Source organism: Sinocyclocheilus rhinocerous, unplaced genomic scaffold (genome assembly GCF_001515625.1).
Source record: "Sinocyclocheilus rhinocerous isolate Xijiao unplaced genomic scaffold, SAMN03320098_v1.1 scaffold2958, whole genome shotgun sequence".
Lineage (NCBI taxonomy): Eukaryota > Metazoa > Chordata > Actinopteri > Cypriniformes > Cyprinidae > Sinocyclocheilus > Sinocyclocheilus rhinocerous.
In genome coordinates this window covers 146215-152491 of record NW_015666485.1, presented here as the reverse complement: position 1 = coordinate 152491, position 6277 = coordinate 146215, and the positions used below count along the sequence as shown (strand labels likewise).

General features: G+C 29.6%; 1 long non-coding RNA gene across 1 annotated transcript; it reads right to left on the bottom strand.

Moving 5' to 3' along the window:
- Nucleotides 1-392: 392 nt before the first annotated feature.
- LOC107732346 (uncharacterized) lies at nucleotides 393-2399 on the bottom strand. The gene is made up of 3 exons (XR_001638867.1): nucleotides 2281-2399; nucleotides 2230-2232; nucleotides 393-405 (listed from the first exon to the last, which is right to left on the bottom strand). It is a non-coding gene; the product is annotated as an uncharacterized LOC107732346 (long non-coding RNA).
- Nucleotides 2400-6277: the final 3878 nt, after the last annotated feature.

Here is a 6277-nt window from a genome sequence, read left to right as displayed (position 1 = left end):
AAAATATTGTTTTTATAAAGTTGTGTATAGTTTTGACAAAAGTGTTCCATTTTGCAAATGGTCTGAAGTGTTGTGCTACTTTGGTGTAGGGTTGTGTTAATTGTGTGTAGTGTTTTGACAAACCGGGCCCTGTTTTCAAAATTGTGCTTAAGCAATCGTAAAAAACTGTAATGCCTCTGAAAACTCTAAACAAATAATGGACGTTGATAATATATTGTAAAATATAAAAATGTATTGTAAATAAATTTGTAGTTATATATAACAAAATGACAATCAAAATGTTGTATTAATAATTTATAATGGATTATGCACACTAAACATTGATAACAAAAAAAAAAAATCCTATATTCCTTATAATCCTAATTTTGGGGGGATTTATATATTTATTTATTTTTTAAACAAATCCTTAAATTATATTTCAGTTTCCAAAAAGTTCTTTATATTTTGACTGTGTGACTCCTAATAGAAACCTAAACTCACATTTGCCTTTACACCTTGACATACTTCATTCAAACTTCTTGAAACCTTCAAAACTCTGATAATGCACCATAACACTACGATCAATCTCAATAATACCATTATCAGTCTTCCCAGCGCAGTGGAAAACTCATGGCTGATTTGGTGACAGATCTGTTCCTCCTTATCATTTATGGGAGATCTATGTGGGCTAATACTCAACTTAATATTTAACATAGGGTTTGTTCAAATCCACAGATTAAGAGTGACGCTGAATAGAATTATAACTCCTTCTTTAGGACTCAGACACCGTATGGAGAAACTCCACGTCATTCCAACCTAGTGACTTGTTTCTTAAAAAAAGAGAGACTCGTTTACATTGTGGTTCCTAAGGTGTTCTAAAGGGGTTTTAAGTGTGTTCTGTGGTTGCTAGGGTGTTCTTAGTGGTTGTTACGTAGTTCCTTACCGGCTGATTGGCAGATCTTATGCTTCTTACCCTTCTGCTTGCATGTGGTTTTCTTGACAGTCATTCATTTGCAGCACTGTACAATACTACCACAAGGGGGCAGAAAAGACACCATTTAAAACGTGGCCCTTACAAAGCAGAACCATTTTCCTTATAATCCGAGAAGGTATCTGAACTGGAAGCTCAGGATGCAGCAGGTGATGTGACACACATTATTTACTTTAAAGAAATAAATGTATAAATAAATAACTTAATAACTTACTTAAATTAATAAATAAAATAAAAAATAAACAGATTTTAAAATAAATAAATAAATAAATATATGTATTGTGAATGCATGAATAAATATTTTTAACAAATAAATAAACACTTTTCCATTTTAAATATTTTGCAAATTTTAATAATAAATACACACACAAATACATATACAACTTCATTTTTTAAAACGAATGCATATTTATTTTGTTTAAATAAACAACAGTTGAAATAAATTAGTTAAAAATTATTTTATTATTTCAAATAAATATATAGATTTTTTTTTTATTTGAGAGCTGCAGTGGAAGGAAAAATGGATGTAGATTTGAGAGTAATGTGTATTACATCTAAAAACACCAAATACATCCCACGATTAAAAAAATGAAGTGTTTCAATCACTAGAGTTGCTAATTTGATTTTTGCATTTTATTTATTTTATTACATTTCATTTATGTATTTTTAATTAACTTAATTAATACTTAATTATTTTGTTAAATAAATAATTTTAGTAAATAAAACAAGAGGTGATATGACTCACCTTACTTATTTTAAATAAGTAAATATGTAAATCATTTTTAAATAAATATTTAACACATTTAAATAAATAAATAACACATTTTAAATAAATAAATCATTTTAAATATAGTACATTTAAATATATAGTACAGATATAGTGATATATAGTTATATAATACATTTTAAACATTTATATTTTAAATAAAATATTTTACATAGATAAATAAAAAAAATTTTTTACACATTGACAGCTCTAAATTTTTCTCATTATACCCAATTTAATGTTTTTTTTTTTCTTTTTCTGATGGTTAGATGACAGTCGACCCCACATCAGGCCTCAATACATAAATAGTGGTCGACCGATATATCGCCAAGGCCGATATTTGACATTTTTCAAATATTGACATCGGTCTATAATTTTTTCTGTTTGGCTGATATGTTCGAGACTTTTGAACAAATGAATTCAAATGTATACAAAAAGTATTATAACAATTGCTTTTATATTATTAGTAATATAAAGGCAAACATTATAATACTTTCTCTTTTACCGTCAGTATTCAGCAAATATGCATTTATATCATTCAAACAAATGTCTAATAAACATTTAATTCCACAGACCTTGCAGACTTAGTGGAATCTAGTTGTGATTCTTGTGAAGTGTGCATTTGTATCCTGCATGATCGCGTGCTTTCTGCGTGACGGTCGGTCCGTGCGAATTGAATGCGGACAGGAGGAGAGTTCAACTTCAGCTTAAACTTTAAACTCGTGATTTCAAACTATGCTGCGCTTTATGCATTTGCCCACTGCCATATTCATGCCATTTTTACTGCGCGCTGTATGTAAAATGAGTGTTACCTTGGCTTTAGTTGAAAAAATATTAATCCCACTGCACACAAACTTCCCAGATTCCCAGAGTGCCCTGTTTGTTACAGTGTTTACTTACTTTTTATTTATATATTTTTAAATATTTCTTTATTTGTGAAAAATACTGTAATAGGATTACAGAATCAGGAAGTTTTCATCTAAAGTATAAGTATGTTTATTTTACACACTTATTTTTAATATAATTAATTTTCGAATTATTTCAAATTTCTCAAGCATTAATTAAAATAAATAAAAATTATTATTATAAATTATAATAAAAATATATACTTCGGCTAATATATATCGGCCACCCGGCTCTCTAAGATATCGGCATCGGCTGTCAAAAAACAGTATCAGTCGACCACTAATAAATACATTTTTTATATATATACAAGTATTTAAATGCATTTGTATTTTAAATAAGCCATTTTAAAAATAGTACATTTTTAAATAAACAAATAAAATGTTTCTGTTTTAAGTGAATTATTTTTACAGAACTAAATATTTTATTATTACATTTACAATTTACATTATTTACATTGGCTGCTCTACGTTGTTATCATTATACACTATTAAATTGTCTCCTGACGGTTGGATACTGAGCCCACCTCAGGCCTCTCGGAGGGGGGTGACATCACAGGGCTCGTCCCCACCGGGACCCAGCAAGGGGCGCAAGTTTACGACCCCTCTCGCACCGTCCCACCACAGCTGAGCCCGAGGAGACGTTTTATAACCCAGCGGATTCATCCCAAATAGCAGTGTCAGGATCTGTTAGACTCGTACATCTGATGCTAAGAAAACACAGAAATCTCAGTGCTGTAAATCCAAGCAGCTGCTCACATGTTTCGGAGCGAGTCGAGTCTCTGTTGACGTCTGCCGTATTAAATTGTTTAGTCTAGGCTCTTCTCGCCGTTGCACAAGCACACTGGGGTTTTTTGTCTGGACTGTGATGGCTTTGCTTTTTTTTGTCTCTGCTGTTTAGATTTTACGAGTACGAGGCCCGAGTGGCGTCATCTAGATTCAAACAAGCTGTGGAGCACAGAATCATTCAAGCGTGCTTTAATCTGTGTATGGCATTTAAAAACAACAAATGCATGATGAGACGTTCGGATCTGGAGGATCAAAGGGTTGCATTTAAGTGATCCAACTCTGATTAGACCATTGACAAAACGTTTGTGCATTTTCCCTGCCAACCATGCATATTAAAGGCATATTTCAAAGGAAAATTATTACTCTGGCATAATTTACTTCAAGCCTGCAGTATTTGTTTCTTCAGGGAAACACAAATGGAGAAGTTAGACAGAATGTCAGCAAAGAGGGCGGTGATTTATAATATCAAGCTAAAGGACAAACAAGCAGAGTTTGTGAAAGTAAAGCGTTTCTTTTGCAGTTGCGTCGTCTAAACGTGTCAATTTTTAATCGTTTACAAGTGCAAATAAGATTTGAGATCTGCGGCGGAGGGCAAAATGGCCATAGACTGGCAGTACATACATCTATAAACATCAAATACATCTCATCCTGAACAAATTAAGTGTTTCAATCACTTGAGTTGCTACATTTTAAGATATTTATTCATCCAAGGATCCCTAAATGTTTTCTCAGTCAAACCCTTGACATAAAATATCTACTTGAAGGCCCCAATGAGATTTGAAGTTAATTTTCAATTGTTTAGATATGTTCATTTCAGTGATTTCTGTCACTTTTTGTTTTATTTTGACTGATTTTATTGAAAAAATGTTCATTCATTTTAATTTGACATTTTTTTTACATTTATTTAACTATTAGCTTTTCATTCCTGTATAAATCTATTGACAGAATATGTCTACTTTTGTAAGAAAATTACAAGCTTCAAAAGAAATTGTAATTTTTTTGTATTTATTATTATTTTATTTTATTTACTGGTTTTGTCCATAATGATATGTCTTGTTTCAGCATATATTTTAGATGTTGATATGCCTCTGCTTCTTCGCTAGTGTTATTTTAGCATCACAATATTATACAATGATAGTTTTTGTTAATAATATATATATGCATGCATTTGTATTTATATATACACAGTACACACACCACAAACTTTTATTTTGGATGCGATTAATCACAATTAATCATTTTGACAGCACTAATTCATTAATGTAACATTTAAAATAATTTTTACACCATTGGCAGGAAGACCAACTAGTTTAATCTGTTACTTTGTTTGTCATTGTTTATATCAGATTACAAGTTTTATGAAATAATAAAATAAAAACAATATATAATAGAAATAATAATAATAAAAGTATCCCAATCCAAAATGGCCCAATTATCCTAAATTAACGTTAATTTAATTTTGTACTTTTATTTCTATTTTATAAACAAGCTGTGGAGCACAGAATCATTCAAGCGTGCTTTAATCTGTGTATGGCATTTAAAAACAACAAATGCATGATGAGACGTTCGGATCTGGAGGATCAAAGGGTTGCATTTAAGTGATCCAACTCTGATTAGACCATTGACAAAACGTTTGTGCATTTTCCCTGCCAACCATGCATATTAAAGGCATATTTCAAAGGAAAATTATTACTCTGGCATAATTTACTTCAAGCCTGCAGTATTTGTTTCTTCAGGGAAACACAAATGGAGAAGTTAGACAGAATGTCAGCAAAGAGGGCGGTGATTTATAATATCAAGCTAAAGGACAAACAAGCAGAGTTTGTGAAAGTAAAGCGTTTCTTTTGCAGTTGCGTCGTCTAAACGTGTCAATTTTTAATCGTTTACAAGTGCAAATAAGATTTGAGATCTGCGGCGGAGGGGAAAATGGCCATAGACTGGCAGTACATACATCTATAAACATCAAATACATCTCATCCTGAACAAATTAAGTGTTTCAATCACTTGAGTTGCTACATTTTAAGATATTTATTCATCCAAGGATCCCTAAATGTTTTCTCAGTCAAACCCTTGACATAAAATATCTACTTGAAGGCCCCAATGAGATTTGAAGTTAATTTTCAATTGTTTAGATATGTTCATTTCAGTGATTTCTGTCACTTTTTGTTTTATTTTGACTGATTTTATTGAAAAAATGTTCATTCATTTTAATTTGACATTTTTTTTACATTTATTTAACTATTAGCTTTTCATTCCTGTATAAATCTATTGACAGAATATGTCTACTTTTGTAAGAAAATTACAAGCTTCAAAAGAAATTGTAATTTTTTTGTATTTATTATTATTTTATTTTATTTACTGGTTTTGTCCATAATGATATGTCTTGTTTCAGCATATATTTTAGATGTTGATATGCCTCTGCTTCTTCGCTAGTGTTATTTTAGCATCACAATATTATACAATGATAGTTTTTGTTAATATTTTGAATTAGATTTTATTTTTATATTTTCATTTTAATTTAAATACTTTTTAGTAATATTTTGTATGTTTTGTTTGATTGATTTTATTTTTATTAATTTATTTGTATAAATATATGCCTATATATTTATTCATTTTTATTTATTAGTTTTAGTTTATTTAGTTTTACTAAATGAAACTAAGACATTTGAAATTAGTAAAAGCTGAAATTAAATAAAAAGTGTTTTACATTTTATTTTATTCCAGTTAATGTTTATTTTATTTTAAGCAACGGAAATTCATTTTTAAGGGTTTTAGTATCAGTTAACACTATATTGAATATAAAATCATATATATATATATATATATATATATATATATATATATATATAT